The sequence below is a fragment of the Cheilinus undulatus genome, linkage group 6 (assembly GCF_018320785.1).
Source record: "Cheilinus undulatus linkage group 6, ASM1832078v1, whole genome shotgun sequence".
Classification (NCBI taxonomy): Eukaryota; Metazoa; Chordata; class Actinopteri; order Labriformes; family Labridae; genus Cheilinus; species Cheilinus undulatus.
The window spans coordinates 47122221-47140395 of NC_054870.1; the positions used below are offsets into that span (position 1 = coordinate 47122221).

An 18175-nucleotide genomic window follows, 5' to 3' on the forward strand; every position below is an offset into this window, starting at 1 on the left:
GATAGTCATCTTATACTCAAGCAAAAATGGGCACAGTGTTCCAGTTTCTTTGAAATACAGACAGAAAACAGGACGGCTATAAGGGAATTATCTGAATAATTCTTTCAAAAGTCTGAGCATGCATGCTTACTCCAAGAACCTCTTGTGCAGCGTTCATCAAGAATTTATAAAAGGTGCTGTGCTTTCTGAGGGCACTCATAAAGGTACATCTGTCACCACATCTTGTCATTTTACTGCTGCTCCACTGAGAGTATCCTCACTCATGGCATCCTGGTGTGGTATGTTGCTGCAGATAAGACGCCCCTGCAGAAGTTCATAAAAATTGTAAACAACATCACCCACCAACAGCCCTGGACACCATCTTCAGTCAAACAGTTTTTATCCCAAAGCTATCATGACACCAGGCAGCATTAAAATGCATGAACATGACACCAGTCAGTTTAAATCTACAGTAACTTGTTCCCTAGCTACACTTTATGGATGATATAGACCACAGGTGTCAAACTCAAACCCCAGGGGCCAAATGTGGCCGCAGTGCAGTTTTACCTGGCCCGCAAGATCACATCTCAGTTAGAACTGGCCTGCTGCTATGAGGTCTACAAATTTCCTCCAGTATAAAAATGTATATTTAACCTTGGAGTTTAAAAAAAATCCTTTTAAGTCATAAAAATCTGAAAAAGTAGAGAGTAGAAATAATTAGATAAAAATTCAGGAATAAGGGAAAGAAATTAATTTGTGTTTTTTTTTCTTTTATTTATTTATTTTGCATCCTAAAATTATGACTGAAACTTAGGATTTTGAATTTTCATTTCATATTTTGACCCCTTTTAAATTCATAATTGTGACTTTTTTTCTCATATTGTGACCTTTCAGATCCACAAATTTTCATTTTAAATCAAATCTAGACCTTTTAAACTCCTAACTTTTGTTCTTAATCACATGTTTTCACTGTTTAAACACCTGATCCAGGATTTTATCTCATATTTTGACCTTTTAGGGTCACAATTTTGAATTTTAAATTCTATTTTGTCTTTTTAAACACTTGATTTTTTAATTTATCGCATATATTTACATTTTAAAATCCTTATTTTGATTTTTAATTTTGTATTTTGACCTTTAGGAGTTATAAGGTTGGCTTTCAATCTCAGATTTTGAGCCTTTAAACTCAGTTATTTATTTAGCATTTATTTGACATGAACATACAGTAACACTGATGCTGTAATATTTAATCATTTTGACTTTTTTCTTTTAGAAATCTCAATCATTTATCATCAACGTTTAATTTCTCCCAAAAGTAATTACCTGTGAAAACACGGTTGACATTTTTCTGTTAAATCTTGACCCTGTTAGGCCCTCAGTTTAAACCTAAATTCAGATTTCAGCCCTTGCTGTGATTGAGTTTGACACCCCTGATATAGACTATATGTGTTTTATTTCATTGCATCCTTTGGCAATGTGTGTTTTGGTAAAAAGGCTGAATATTTGTGGAATGGAGAGTTTGAGTAAACTGATGCTTTCCCCCCCTCATATTACATTTATTGATATATTTATCTTTATATTATGCTTTCAAATTGAGCCTGGAACTTGAGAGCACCAGTTTTGCTGTGTATTCTTGTACAATGACAATAAAGAAATCAAATCTACATCTACTAACAGTGATTTATGGTGCTTTATTGATACTACCTCAACTGTAACATATCATATATGTTATAAACATAAAATATCTGCAAACTGAGGACAGCTCCTCAGCATTTTATTAAGAGTTAGGATCTCTGACACACTGCAATCCATTTAATGCCCAGAATATGAAAACAGAATCTTTTTTGATCTTTAACTCATTCATTTTTGAAATAGAAAATTACCTCTTTCATTATGCAGATTCTTGTATTTTAAAATTAAAATAAAAGACAACTAATTATGCATCATTAAACGGACCATCCCCCTGGAACAATCTGCACTCCCTCCCCATAGTATAAATGTGTCGAGGTACGGGATAAAAATGTCCTCACAATATTGTAACAGTGAAATGAATTATAATTAGATATAAAAATTTTCCATATTAGTTAATATAATAATTTTAAAAATAAATAAAAACGGAAAAAATGACGTCACGAAGAAAATGACGACCATAAACGTTTGCTGCCTTCAGGAATCAGTTGGCAAGTTTTACCTGCTGGCTTTTCTGGGTTAGGAAAATTTTTCTTTTAAAACTTCAAAATAAATAGCAACAACGAGTCTGCGAAACGGTTTCTGGTGTTTTACAGCAAGTGACCTGCTAATGGACCGCTGTTTTTCTTTTTAAATGTGTTGTTAGAAACAGGAGAGAGATAACAAAAATGGCGACAGCACCGGAGACTTCAGCAGGAGGATGCTAACGTGGCTGAAGATTATGTGACGCTAAACATGGAGTTTAGAGTAATGCGGAGGATAAAGAGGAGGACAAGCTGGATTTAAAGTAAGTTTCATGAGCTAAAAGTAAGCTACTTTGGTCATTATTTTGTGTAACGCAGCCGCAGGCTAAAGTTAGCTTCTGTTAGCAGATAGCAAGCAGTAGTAAACGGTTGCTGCTACAATATGCTGTTCGGCGGTGGATTTGACGCAGTTAATCGGTGTCTTCTCTCGTTTCTCACCTGTGAGCCCTAAAATACCTTCTGCGGTGACTTTTCTCATGGTTTGCTCCTGGTTTCAAGAGCATTTTTTATTTTGACATACTTGACCTAGTTCTTAGGTTTTAAATAAGGGTTTATTTCAGTGAAATACCCGGGGTAAATGTCCCATATTTTCTTTTAGGTTTTAACTGTCCAGCATTGTCCTGTGGATGCCTTACAAATATTTTTTCCTAATAAAGTCCAACAGCATAAGTTTATAAGAGCAACACGTTTTTATTTACTTATTTGTTTACAGTGACTGCTTTAGACTGCTAAGTCAGTGTGTAGCGACAAAACCCTTGTAAAATTTTGATAATGTTAGCTTAAATAGTGAATTATTCTTATCGGTAAGTTAAAAAATTTCTTACAATCGATATTCTGGCTGTAAAGATCAGCATTAGATATTGGTCATATGAACAAATAAGTAAGAGGAGTTTTAGGCTGGACCAACAGTCTTTGTTAATTTGTTCATCCTCAAACTTCATATAGAGTGTTTCAAAGACTGAAGTTCAAGGTCTGAACTACATTTAAATACTGGCAGTGATATTGGTATCAACTAAGATTAACTCTTAAATATCAATATGTCAAATATCAGCAAAAATCCAAGATTGTACATCCCTGAAATATTGATTTTACACTAATAAGCACTGTTTTTTTCACTTTAATTTATATTTAATCATATTGAGCATCAAGAATCAACAGTATTGATACATGTTGGTTTCGTCATTTCACCTTTTTAGATTTTAAATCAGCCATGATTCAAAAGGTGTATAGATTAAGCTTATTTTTTTTTACAAAGACCTCTGAGGTCTCTGCGTATTTGCTCCAGTTTTTCAGGTGGATGTTTAGGCCCATCAATCTGATGAAAAATGTTATGACACAAAAGCCTTGCACAGAGTCTGATGCATTTATTTTGTTTTTCATCAGGAAAATTTCTAACCTTGAAAAGCAGATGGATACGCCCATTCTCTTGTTTTTCACTGGCGAATCCATCTTGTTAAGCTCCCATCTGACCCGTTTGGGCCTGGTTAGAAAGTGACAGGACCAATCAGAGACAAGGGGCAGTACTTTCACACACGTAAACAAGCAGCAGCAAGAGGCTGGTGCAATTATGGCAGAAGAGCTTAGCGTGGATGCTGCTAAAGCGCAAGAGTTATCAGAACTTAACGATATTTCTTTGTAAAAAGAAGATCAAAGAACAGCAGTGAGTTGTTTTCGTTTCAAAAATGACAAAAGTTGAGTACTTCCATGTCTATAGTCGCCATGTTTCGTGGTATTCCTTGGTAGCTGCGCACGTGCAGCTTGATAGCTGCTACTTCCTGTGTTTTGTTGCTCTGACTGGCCCGTAGAGATGTGATAGACAGCCTCTGCTTTTTCTCAAACATTTCCTATTGAAGCTTTCCCAGATGGATGTGTGAAACACATCCATCTGGCATGTTAGGTTAGAAAATTTGTAGTTTGAGGTAAAGTGTGATGATTTTATAGTTTGAGACCATCAAATACTTGTGCTATTTGCAAAAGTTTGTGTGTCATGCCTGTTGGAGAAATAGAGCACATCTTTTATTATGTTTCTTGCTTGTAACACATCTGCACATGTGAAGGAAAATTCAGGATTTCATGTACCAAGTACTTAAGATAATGCTTGTTCAAAACCAGGAGACTGAGTTTACAAATACATTGATATGATTCCATAAATATCTTTGATTTGAAAACATTTAATTCATAAAATATTGTTTATTTGGGGTCTGCCCTGCACGAACCTCATATTATTCTATAAAACATTGCTCCAGTGACCAGATCACGTGTTGTTTTTATCCACAGCTTTGTGGTCACTCTGAGCACTAATAGGTTCAAAGACTGTGACTGTTTTTTACCTGATCGTTTAATCTCACGCTAAAAAGCCACTTTAATGGTACGTAACATGTAACTGTAGGCTTTTTAGCTGTCCAGAAGTTTTTAAAGCACCTAAACGAGGCACTTAATTACCAAAACGTCATTTTGTGTTCTGGAGCTCACGTTTTCTGTAAGCCTGTCAGGCTGTGAGCATTGAACCAGAAGGTTCTGGTACCGTACTGTTTTTGATTAAAAGAAAAAGTACTGAAAAGTACTGAAAATTTTGGTAAACCATGCAGCACTGTTACAGCTAGATAAGAGGCAGACTAGAGAGGTGGCTGGGTCTCCTGGTCCCTAATTTTTTTTTTACATTCTGATCAGTGGACTGTTGACAGCCTCACAGCCCTAAACTAACACTGACATCCATAAAAGGACGAGCCGAATCCCTGTGTATACACTTAGTGAAAGCAGAAAAAATGGAAATCAGCCTTCCTCCCCAAAAGACATTAAATATTAAATACATGAACCGTAATATTTGCTGAATTTTATTCAACCATTAGACAGTGTAGAATGATGTCTGACTCAAAAGCATGCTGGCTTCTGTTTGAGATGTATCACCTAATTCTTTTGGATTGATGTACACTCTCATTTCAGTCCCTCAGTGTTTGCCGCTGATAAAACCCGTCTGTCTACTTTAACTCCAAGCTCTGTGGAAATGGTTCACTATTGATTTTTTTCTTTTGCATTATCTGCTTTAAGGCATGTGGCAGACCATTCTCTGGCTCTTTATCACCATGAAGGCTCTGGCATAAATCAATATACTCCAGAGATCTCTGCCTTAACTTCTGCCTGCAGGACTTTATGGCTCAAAATGAAATTTCAAGTTAGCAAGGTTTCACTTTAATAATTAAAGTCTGTAACTAAATAAAACTATACTGAGATATTACCTCTATCAGCATTTTTTAGTTTAAACTCATGCAGATGACACAGATGATGGCGTAGGAGTGATAACTTGCTTGGTTAATGATAATATCTATGTCTGTTTCGGAGTGGCCTGTTGTTCTTTTCAGAAATATGTTGGCACCGGGGCTGGGCAATTAATTGAAATGGGGATTAAATCACAATGTGACCTACTGCAATTTTCAAATCGCAGAGGGTGCAATATTTCTTTGACCATAAATGTGTTTTGAAATACCTGTTTAACACATTTTTTTTTAAGCAGAGGTGTTTTGCTCTACACATAATGCAAACATTCAAGTTCCAAAATTTTCTAGAATAATTGACAAAAGTTCTTACTTTTCTTGTTTTTGTATATTTTTGTCTTCTTCAAAATAAGAAATCCATAAAATCATCACGCCAGTCGTTACAATTCCTTTTAAGTTTGCAATATAGGACAAAATAATTGCAACAAGACATTTTTGTTGGATTGATTTGAATTTTGGAGGAATTAATGCCTAGATTTTTTAGATATTTTTGCAGAAATGTATTTTGAAATTTTTAGGAATTTGATTTGAATGGGGGGGGGGGGGGGTTGCTTTAAAAAGTTTAAAGTGTCCTCTTGAAAATTTGATTAATCTATTAGTAAATTTTTGGGAATTCGATTTTAATTTATTTGAAATTTGTTTAGAAAATTTTAGGTATTTTTATGGAATTTTTTAACATGTATTTGTACATTTTGGAAAATGTTATTCAAATTATTGGGGGAATTAATTTATTTGTAATTTTTTAAGAAGTTGCTTTGGTTTTTTTGTATTTTTCTGAAAATTTGAGGACTTATTTTCAACTTTTTGGGGGAATTTGACTTGATTTTTTTGGGTGGTGGGGCAGATTTTCTTTGAATTTTTGAACTTTTATTTATAGATTTTGGGAGATCTAATATAAATTTCTGGGGGAATTAGCTTTATGTATAGCGTTATAATATAGAATGGTTTATAAGAAGAATAATCACATGTTAAATTGCAATCGCAATGTTGGAAGAAAAAAATCCCAACTAGATTATTTTTTCCAAATTGTTCAGCCGTAGTAGGCACATTATTCTGTCAAAACTAATCTGAATGCAGTCTTTAAAATATTTTTAGAAATTTTTCATGCATTCAAAATATTTCCTAAACAGATCAGTTGTGAGTTTGTCTTAGCTCCACGCTTTATCCAAGAGGTGGAGGTATGGAGCAAAGCCTCATGTAGACTGAAACAATTCAGGCTTCAACTGTTTTTGTCAGCTAGGTGATAAGGGTGCACATTCATACGTTCAAACATATCAATTCTCTTAATACTTCAGAGCCTCTTTTATGTGCCACAGAGAAATGTTTTAAATTTGATCATCTGAGCATATTTTTATTGTGTTAAGAGATAAGAGAAACCCCAATTTAAATATTTTTCAAATATATTCAGTACACTTCTGTTATCGTTTATGCTTTATGCATGAGTAATCTAAACTAATCACTTAATGCTTAATAAGCAGAATCTACCATGCATGTAAATAGATTAAAGGTGGAAATGAAATAAGACTTAATTTACTTGATACAGTTTATTTATATTTGAAAAATTGCTTTTTCATTTTCTGAATGAATTTGAAGTATTAGCTTCCACTCTGAATATGCCAAACCTTCCATGAGACATGAGTCTGCTGAGGGACTGTGCAGGTCTGCCTCTCTCTTTGATAGCTGCGACAGCAATGCAATCATTTCACATCTCTTCAGCCCAGTGGTGAGCACTGAGCTGGACAACATTCAGACTCTGGAAATGAGCTGTAATGCAGTGAGGCTCATCAGAATTCATGCCATGTGGTTTAGCTTGGTATCAGGAGATAGAAGATGTGCTGAAGAGTTCAGCTTTATAATTTGTACTGGACTCAAGTTTCCCATCAAAGGGGGAGCCTCTGTATATGGGTGTCTGCTCTACCAACTAAGCTAAACTGGTGCCCAGGATTGTTGTTTTTAACCATCAGGACTTTTTACTATGTTTGGAGAATCTCACCATGGCTGGTTGAGTGGACAAGGATAGTTAGCATTGTTGCTGCATTTTGACTTAATTTGATTCACAATCTGTATGTGCTTTAATGGTTGGCCATTCAATAGCCAAAGGACACTCATTTGTGCTCCAGATTCTGAAGTTTTGAGGAATGCTGAACTGGTTTCTCATGTAACCCAGTTTCAATCTCCATCCCTAGTCTCATCACCTTTGGACTACTGCAGCTCTCCCTACACTTGTTTCTCCAGGGCTCTCAATTAGATGCCTCAAGCCCATTTCAGACAGCGTGCAGTTCTTTGGAGAAACTCCATGCTTTATTTTTCCTAGCATGGTTCCTTTATACACTGAATCAAGTCAATCAATTGTAGGAGGTTTATTGAGGTAAATCTTTGGAAGAATATCAGCAGGGAGACATGGCCAACATGCAAAACACACTGCAAGTCTGAAACAGCTGTGAGACTTCAACAGAGTGCCGCAGCTTGGCTCTTTTAAGTCCAAAGAATATGATAAACATTACTACTACTTTCAGCTTTTTCTCTCTTCTAAAAATGTATATTTTTTATTTTTAAAGAATTATTAAGGTTTGTATTGCTCAGCTTCTCTGTATATCTCAGAGCATTCCTCCTCTATGATCAAAGACTCTGCCTAAGACCCTCCAGCAAAAATCTGTGATCTGTTTCACACCCCAAAAAGGTGACTGTGCATTTGCTGTTTGAGCCCTAGGCTTTTTGCATGACCTGTCTGAGGACAGAAGCCGTTGTGAGTCAGGACCCAATTTTAAATCACTCCTAAAAGCATACTAGAGTAAAGCTGCTTTTTTATAAGCACATTGGCTTGTCTTTGATTTTTGCTTTTACTCTTTGATTCATTCTGACTGTTTGTTTTATTCAGTGCTCAGTTTTTACCCACATTTGAATACCCTTTTGCCAAAAAATTGCATGCTTTTTATGTTTTCTTGCATAGACTTTTTTTGATTTCTTTATGGGAAAGTATGATAAAAATGAAGCAACATCCATCAAAACTAGATTGTTTCAGTGAAATTTGCTGCATCACTGTACCTATTGTGCAGAATTAAACCTTTGATATTAGTATATGTGATAACTGATTCTGCCATTCAAGCAGTGTTGTCACAGTGGTCCTTGTTATCTGACTTATGCCAAAACTGGCAGAGATTTGGGTGTAAAACTTGTCTTATGACAAGGACCACAGGTGAGTAATGGGTGCATATCTGGCCAATCACAGTTTACGACCTAGTGACTGTTGATAAATAAAGCATAGTGAAAAACATTTGAATAACACCCCCCAGCCTGACCTTCAGAGTTTGCAACATGGATATACGTGATATGGTAACAACACCATGATCCCTTTATGATGGTTTTAGTGTCTAGGTCAGAGAAGTAAGAAAAATTAAATATTTGTGTTTTTTTGTACCCTGAAAAGTGGCTTTAAAGGGAATCAGAAACACCACGTGTGCAAGGAAATCACTGCTGAGGTTAACAGTGATGTTGTGGACAACTGAACTCCAGCAGATATCAGAATATTTAATTTATAAGCCAACATACATGACTTATAACTTGTGTATGATATTATCTAGGGTTGTTTCGATCAGCACTTTTGGCCTCTGATCTTGATCCGATTTTTTAATATTGAATATCTGCCGATACCAAGTCCTGATCCGATAGTCATAATTACTTAGATTAGAGTTTCAATTGTTTTTTTTGTTTTTTTTTTTTACACAAATAACTGACGTAAACAGAATAACTACTAGATGTCTCAAACTTATTCCATTTAACTCCGTACAGCCAACATTGTTGTAAAAAACAAAATCACATTTCTACTCAAAATGGTGTATTAGCTCAGTTTCACTTTCATAATCTGTCAATAAATAAATAAAGTTACACGTCAACTTGACTGTATTAGTCACAACAAAAACTGAAGTCAAAACAGTATAGGTTAAATAGGATCAAAAAGATATGAATCATACAGATTCAAAACAACTAATCTCAGATAGAAACCAAAACACTAGCACTGCTATAAAACCCAGATATCAAATACAGGGCACTCTTGTGTATTACAGTGCAATTTCAAAGTGCAACTGGAGCTGCTACATCACTTTTTCCTCCCTCACTTTTATTTCTTCCCCCACTGTTACTTTAAAATGAAGTCTAGCTTCTTGGTTAGGAACATTCTCGATGGCCTGCTTTACATGCTCTGCTGTGTGAGACCCACAAAACAGGCATGCATGTAATACTGCACGCTTTGACTCACAGGTGGAGGACTGTGCAGAGAGACTCAGCAGTGACATGGGGCAGACATCTGAGCTCTAAACATCTGTAGTTAAGCTAATGGTGGTGAAGCTGCTTTTTAAATTCTCTAGTATGCTGTCACGTACTTTGTTGTACATCTCCGGTAAAGCCTTGTCAGTAATGTAAGGTCAAGACGGCAGGGCATAGCGTTGGTCTAAAAGCTCACGAAGATGACAAAACCCCAAATTCTCCACCACAGAGATGGGATGGTTGTCAAAAGTGATGAATTTGACCTCTTTTTCTGTTATCTTTTGTGCCTTATTACTCTCTCGAGGGTACTTGTCTGTTCTCTTAAAGTCCAGAGTGTGTTGCTTCAGTGAAGTCAATGTATTCCGCTGCATGTTTAGTTCGGAGACGACGGATCAAATTTGTAGTGTTAACTGCTGCTACCACCTCTTGAAATGGTCGTATTACAGATGCTTCAAGTGGCAACTGGAATGTTTTCACTCTCACTTTTGGAGTTTTTCTACACCACTGACATTTTAAACATAGGAATGCTAATGTTGCAACTGCTGCTTTGTTGTGTTACTGATGCGTTAAAGGCCTGTCGTAAATTGTGCTCCATTTACAACAGCTGACGTAAATGATGGGCTGGGCTGATCGGATCAAACTGCAGATCTCCGATCACTTAAAGGTGCAGTGTGTAATATTTAGCCTATTAGCATTTAGCTAAACAAGCTTGGTTAAAATGAAACATAACATTTATAAGTAGATTGATCTAAATTAGTGTTGACATCTGATGACACATTTTTTAAATTTATGTTTTACATTAACTCAGAATAAGCCTTTTATTCATACATAGGGAAGGTCCCCTCCAAGGAAGCTGCCATCTTGGATTTTTGCATTTTGCCTGTTTCTATGGCACCATAGAAGGAACCAAATAACAGTTAAACATGTATTGATTTTTAAACTTCACTGGTTCCCACAGTTATCACCAGAGAAATGAGCATCACATTCCAGAATTGACTGTTAGATGTTGATAGTCTCATTTTTACACACTGTACCTTTAAAGATGCTTTTATCGGCTCTGATCCGGAATATCCCCAGGATTTAAATACCCTTTTCAAAAAATGCTTTCTTTATGTAAATGCTTGTTCATGGCAACAACCCAAAACAACGACAGATAATGTCCAAAAAATTCTCTGGATTAAGCTCAAATATACTGAATGCTCCAAAAATGTGCTGAGACCATAACATGGTAAACTGCAGCCCAACAAGTGGCAATAGCTGGGGATACTGACGTTAATGTGACATTATTGAATAATACAGCAATGTAGTGTCAAACTTCAGACTTCAACAAGTTAACTCCTCTGTTGTTCTCAGCAGCTTAGCACATAACAGTGGATCTCATGTATCACACATGTACACAAAGAACATTGGTCAGTTAAAGGTGCAGTGTGTGTGAAATTGAATATCAACACTTAACAGTCAGATCCAGATTCAGTGCTCATGTCTTTGATGGAAACTGTGGCAACAAGTGGAATTTGAATTAAAAAACAAACAAAAAAACGTGTGTAATTTATTTGATTCCTTCTGTGGTACCATAGAAACATGCAAAATGCAAAAATCCAAGATGGTGTCATTCATGGAGAGGACCCTCCCTATGTATGAAGAAATGCCTTGTTCTGAGTTTTTTTTTTTTTTTTTTTTAGCATGTTTTTGTATTTAGGGGATTTACCACTAATTTTTATAGACCTTCTTACAAATCTGTTTATTTTAACCAAATTTGTTCTGCTAAATGGCTACTTGGCTAAATATTACACACTGCACATTTAAAGGAGAGAAAGGTATTAATAAAATAATAATTTTTTAACATTTTTTTTTTTTTTACTTTCACTGCTTCAAATCTCTTAAACAACTTCAACCTTGACCACTATTTTTTCTTTTTTTATTCAATTTTACATCCTTTTTATGCCAGTTATTGTACACCATGTCACTGGTATTTTTTATGGTAAAAACACAAAAACACCATAATTCCCATATAAAATGATCTAGAAAAAAAATCTTTTTTTTTTCAATAAATAGAGTCTGGGCCATGCCAATGATGAGTAGGAAAATTGATTTTGATGCATTGAAATTTCATATTTTAGCTCCATCCGTCCTAGTTTGTCCAGAAAATGGACATGCAGAAAAGTGTTAATAAAATACTAATTTTTCATTTTTTTTAACTTTCAGTGCTTCAGATCTCTTCAACAACTTCAACCCTGACTACTAAAAAAAAAAAATTTCAATGTTACACCATTTTTATGCCACTTATTGTACACTATGCTTTTCATACAGTGTCCATGTTTGGTTTATTTTATGTACAGGCAAAAAGAATCAGAGGATATATGTAGGATATGAATCATGAACACGCGCATTTCCACCTCTAACCAAAATGTGACCACAAATATGCCAATTACGCGCAGATATATGCTTTTCTGGTTTGTGTTTTTCAAAGTAAAAGCCTGGTTTAGCTTTTCTGTAGAGAAACTCCATTCACTTGTACAGAATGCTTTTATTTTGAATAGTTCCCGACACACTTCCTCTGTACACTAAATGAAGTCGCTTTGAGAACAGGGCTTTGAGAGCAGGGAGATGCGGCTGACAGGCAGAAAACTTTTTCTGGGCCTTTTATGGTTAAAATAAGGAAAAAAGAGTCCAGAGGCTCGGGTGTTAAAGGGTTAAACCATTTCTGTGTCGCTTTGCTGAATTGTCTTTCTAGAAAATAAATCTCGCAAGCAGTATTTCTCTATCAGACTGAGTAAATTATTCTTAAGGATTGTCCTATATTTTGCTGCATTCATTTTACCATCTACCTTGACAAACCTTCCAGGGCTGGCTGTTGAGAAGCATCCCCACAGCATGATGCTGCTTCCACTGTGCTTCACAGTGGGGATGGTGTGTTTGTTGTGATGTGCAGCGTTTAGTGCACACCAACAAAGCATCTTGTCTGCACCATTTTGGTCTCATCAGACCAAAGAACTTTCTTCCACTTGACCATGGAGTCTCCCACATGCCTTTTGGTGAACTCCAGTTCAGATTTAATCTGGACTTTTTCTTTAACAGTGGCTTCCTCTTTGCCACTCTCCCATAAAGCTTTAGCTGGTGAAGAAATCTAGCAACAGTTGTCGTATGCAGAGTCTCAGCTACTGACACTTGTGTTGACACCATGGCTACTAAAAGCATTTTATTGGATGGTTGTGTGTAGGTGTATTTTGAAGCTGTGAAAGTAAGAGACAGTAACAAAGTAGAATTGGCCTTATACACACAAACATTGCTGATTCTGTCAAATGAAGTACTTTACCTTGAAAGTGCTCACTAGAAGAAACACAAGAAACTTGTGCATTTCTTTGAATTCAAGTGATCTTAAGACCAAAGCTTTGGTGCCTACTAGCTGTCCTTGTGAATACCTCTTTGTGTAGTCTTTCATTCAATTATCAGAATATGCTCATTACAATAAACCAGCAGGGAGTACTTGTTCTGTTTTCAACATCTCGTTCAGTTGAAACTCATTCATTCATTCAGCCTTTATTTCATCTCCCAATGTCAGCTGAGAGCATGCTCTAATGTGCAATGATGTCGGGAGTATATGAAAAAAATAGATGCAAGGAGAAAACAAAAAAGTAAATACACACATGCACATCTGAGGAGGGCAACAACAGCAGAATATTCACAGAAGTGGAGCACAGTTAAAAACAGTTGTACATAGTAGCAATAAGTTCAATACTGAAACTAAATAACTGATTGTGTGGGTAAAATGGATGTTTAAAGACAAATGCATACCAAAATATCAAAAATATAAATGAAAAGGCTGAAAGATGAGAAATACATGCTTGTAAATATAGTTATTCAAATCTTTTAGTCCTATTTTTCTTGGGGTGGAGGTCAATGGAATAAGATATTTTCTCCTAGGAGGTTCACTCTCCCACACTTTGAAAACCGCTTATCTATGCCAACAGTTGAACTGAGTTTGAATATGGACAGTTTGCCAGTTAATTGTCATAATCCAGCCATAACCATAGCTAAGCTTTGCTGTGCATGTAAACACACTAAGTGATTCCTATAAAAATTGTTTTTCCATTTTGGCGCGGTTACATAAAGAGTGCAGTGCAATGTTTTGAGTGTGTCCATTTTTTTCAATTCTTAATTTTGGTGACTACATGCACCCTTGATTTTCTGTTTTGCTTGCCTTGTATCTGTATGTTGAGGCTTCTTCTTCTCATAATTGTTCTATGTTGTATTGATAATTTAAAAGGTAAGATCAGGCAAACAGTTTCTTAAAGAAGTTTTCTGAAAATGGATTGTACCATCATCTTCTGCAGTGAATGGTTAGCTGCTTGTTTGCAGTCATGGAGAAAATACTCTTTAATGACATCCTTTTTCATAATGGTTCATATGTCAGAAATGTACAGGAAAAATTGCACATCACCATTATATTTATTTGTGTAAATATGTTGAATGCCATGCAATGCTTTTTCTATTTCCTTTGGGACTGTCACCTTGACAATGAAAGAAACAATACCCGAGTCCTTCCTGAGGAGCCACTGAGGATATGGTAAGTATCTTCTTTCATACTGCTCTCAGTTCTCATTGCATTTTACGTCAAGAAAAGCATTGTGTTTATACAACACGAACTTTGTATACAGGGTTCCCATGGATAAAAGTCTTAGATAAGAAATTTGAAATTTAAGGCCTTAAAAACTTACAACCTCTAGTGACAGGTCTGAAATTTTACAAAGCACATTGACTTAGACATGCCATTATCCAAATTTTGGTTAATAGCCGAAATTATTTTAGGTCAATCATTGTTTTTCGTGCATATGTTTGTCCAGCTGACAATAAACAGCATTCACAGCAGTTGTGCCTTGACATAACCTGTCTGTATCAGCTGCACCCCCCCAGTTTGAGTGGAGCTCGGAGAAGAGCCTTTAGTCTTAAGAGATATAAGCAAAATAGTATAAGAAAAGAGGAAGAAATGTATTCAGCCACATTCATGGTCATTAAAGACTGCCCCGGAAAACAGCGGAATAACGGAAGCTGCGATGTGACGACACAGTGAGCATCACCAAAGTTCTCTGTCTGTGTTCATACTCGCTCCCTAGTGTCTGCATCCTACCTCTCTGAAGGATAATTCACCAGGATATAATTTTTAAATTGCTATTTTGCACTATGGCTTGTTAGGTTTTAGAGAAAATAGCAATCTCACAGTAACAAATCAGCAAACTGTCATACCGGGAGATGCATCACGCATGCATTATTGACCAGTTAATGAACAGTATTTCGATATGTGAATGGCAAAAACACCACAAATCTGAAAAATCTCTAAAACCAGTCACTGATGCGGGGAGAGTGAGGCAAGAAGAGTTAGCATGCTACGGAATTGGCTAAAAATCGATGCAAATAAAGGGGGATTTAAAACAAACAGTCAGGCTTGTGTATCGATACTCTGTTTGAACAGTAGGTGGTGCTGTCTGCCTTTAACTCCGCTTGTAAACGTCATGGGATTAGAATGGAATTGTGGGTTGAGTGTATCCTTAAATCCCTATCCCTTCACTGATTTTATAGTTCTTGCTGTAAATAAACTCTTTACTTCTGTAAAACACTGGTCCACCTCTCTGATCTCGGGGCTACCAAGTTTCAAATTCATTTAGCTTACCCTGATTATAACGGGTCTTACAGACAAAGAAACGTATTTCTCCTTGATAATGAAACTGTTTATTATCAGCTGAGCACACCTGCTAAAATTCGTTATTATGAATATTACCATATGGGGTACTGATAAAATAGAGGCATTCAGCGTGCCAGAAATCATCAAATTTGGACATTTATGGCAAAAAATTTGTTACTGTAAAGCAGTGATACTCAACCCACGTCTCCTCAGTAAGTCCATTCATTCAGGTGTGCTGTCTTGTGTTCACAATGAAGCATCTTATGCCTTATGCCCTCATAATAGCATTTTTATTAAGTGACTTCCTGCCATGTTCTCCACACTTGTATTTTATGATGAATATTGCGATATGTGACATCATCAGTGAGCCTTACACACACAGATCACATGTTGAGATGATGTAATATCTAGTGAAACTTGTCCAAACAAGTCTTTAGACTCTGTGATTGCGTCACTTCTCTCTAACGATGATCTAGATCATGGTCCCATTTTAATGGATTTTTTTGAATGGTGCGACAAATCCTTTTTAAAGATTAATGTTTTAAAAACAAAAGAAATAACTGTGGATTTTAGGAAGAATCCCACTGCCATTTCTTCTTTGTTGATTAATGGACAGTCCATGGAGAAAGTGAGCCAGTATAAATACCTGGGTACTGTTGTGGATGACAGAATGAGCTTTGAGCCTCAGGTAGACGCTGTCTGCAAGAAAATTAACCAAAGATTATATTTTTATCGCAAGCTTAGGAATTTTAACGTGGACAGTGTTTTTCTGAAAATGTTTTATTCCTGTTTTATTGAATCTGTTCTTACATTCTCTTTTATCTGTTTTTATGGTTCACTTAATCTGAAAAACAAAAATCGGCTGCTAGGCTTAGTTAAAACCTGCTGCAAAATTGCAGGCACTACTCTGAGTGATCTGACTGACATATTCAAACTCAGATCTCTTAAAAAAGCCCAGTCCATCCTTGGTGAACCAGACCATCCACTCTTTAAGGAGTTCACACTGCTCCCTTCCTTCCATCATGCAAGAAAAACAGACTGAAGAATTCTTTTATCCCAACTGCCATTAGCCTTTTAAATAGTTCAAGGTGAAATTTGACCATGACTTATTTATTTTGATGCCATTGCCATTGTTTTCTGTGTCTTTAAATGTTTCCTATGTGTATGAACTTTTATTTTATTCCTATTGTGAGTGAATTGCTTGTACGGTACTGCTGGCTGTGAAGCAAATTGCCCCTCGAGGATAATAAAGATATCCTTGATCCTTGACCAGTTGGAAATTACGTAAATTAAAAAAAAATATGCTCATTATCAGTGACATATCGTTTCTTCTGACACTATACAGACATCTTTGTGTAGCTTTTTGCATACCATGTAACCCCACAATAATCCACCCATTCATTATACCATGGTCTTTGTGTATACTCGAATCTGATTGGCTCTGGTAATTCTATTAGTGTCCATTAACTTTTGATATATGGACACCTTTTGAACTTCACAAGTAGTTCCAGTAAAAAAATCATTACACTGTTCCAAATTAATGTGCCGTAGCTGTTACATGATAGTAGTAACCGTAGCAACCTGAAGCAGTTCTACTTTCTGAGCAGGGAGTACAGCGTCACCAGCCTAGGAGCCTGCAGGCCGGCATCAACCATCACTTAACTGACATAAATATAATGACAGACTCCAGGTTTAAGACCAGTAACGCAAGACAGTCTTATCTCCTATTTTCGATGTACGACTTGTTCCCAGGCTCACCTTAACACTGAGAGGTGAAAAAAATAACTCCCTTCTCTCCTGTTCTAACTTCTATAAACTATTCTCAGGAGAGGCAACTGGAGGCCGCTGCGCATCAGACGGTTCAGGCCTCCAGGTCATGGACACCTCATCGGGCATTAACCCTTATTTGTTACATATCATTTTTACTTTGGATCAGTTGATCCATAGATCTACCTTATATTCACGTTTTTGTATTTTTAGGAAAATGGGGCTCATGGGTAGAATAAAGTTCAGTACCCCTGCTCTAAACTATTTGACATTTCATAGTGTATCTAATCAGAAAATTTAGTCCTGGTCCGGTGTACTGAGAAGTCTCCCTCGCCTTTCATTTAGGACTGTTTGCCATGCAGAGAGGGGTATTCATTTTGCTCAATTCAGGTCTGAAAAAGGTCATAAAATTGTTAAATTGGATTTTTAAAAGTGTGTAGGAACCATGTGTATAGATGATAGCTTAGGCAAGGGAAATTCACAAATGCATATTTTCTTATGCAAACCTGCAGTTTACAAATGATTTAATAGAAGAAGTGAGCTTAGTTTACTCTAAAAGTCCATGAAAAACTTATAAAAATATATTGTGAATATACAAAACATATTGTGCAAAACTATTGTAACCCCCATAGCATTCAAAGACCTCTTAGTAAAACATGAATATAAAGGCATGTTTTTGTATTTCCAGCACATGGAGTGGTGTTTAGCTTGAATCACCTTCACCTTGACTTTACACAGTACAGTGTAGAGTGATCCTTTGAATATGACAGCATTGCCTTGGTATGCAGACGCCTTGCAGACATAAATTACATATGTCTTTGACATGTTGACTCTACTTCAGCAAGGTTTGTTGATGGCATTTGAATTTATTGCTACAGGTTGATACCAGTGAAAAACAGTAAAACAGACATAAAAAGATTAAAATTGGTATATTTAAGACTAGTATTGTAAGCCCTGCTGCATGTTTTCACAATATATTCTCTGTGCAATCTTATTCAGTA

General features: G+C 36.2%; 1 long non-coding RNA gene across 3 annotated transcripts in view; it reads left to right on the forward strand.

Moving 5' to 3' along the window:
• Window positions 1-2123: 2123 nt before the first annotated feature.
• The window catches only part of LOC121510972, a 97690-nt gene continuing 81638 nt past the window's right edge, over window positions 2124-18175 (forward strand). For all 3 annotated transcript variants that reach the window (XR_005992009.1, XR_005992010.1, XR_005992011.1), the window contains exons 1-2: window positions 2124-2186; window positions 2315-2455. This is a non-coding gene — a long non-coding RNA (uncharacterized LOC121510972). The remainder of the gene's footprint in view (window positions 2187-2314; window positions 2456-18175) is intronic.